This window comes from Carassius gibelio, chromosome A16 (genome assembly GCF_023724105.1).
Source record: "Carassius gibelio isolate Cgi1373 ecotype wild population from Czech Republic chromosome A16, carGib1.2-hapl.c, whole genome shotgun sequence".
In the NCBI taxonomy this organism is placed as follows: domain Eukaryota; kingdom Metazoa; phylum Chordata; class Actinopteri; order Cypriniformes; family Cyprinidae; genus Carassius; species Carassius gibelio.
Window position 1 is genome coordinate 17,450,073 of NC_068386.1, and position 212 is coordinate 17,450,284.

Below are 212 nucleotides of genomic sequence, written 5' to 3' on the forward strand. Positions count from 1 at the left end.
CCTTGAAGGTTTATTAGGCACAACAGGAGATGGGGTAAAGGATACACAGAAAGCAGTTATACAATATCTAAAAAATATAGGGATATACAATAGGATATAGAATTTTTATTTAGGGGTTTTTTTTTTTTTTTTTTTTTTTTGATATAAAGTAGTACCAATGGATATAGCTCATGTTACATACTCTGATACAGTAGGTGGCGGTATGCACCTTT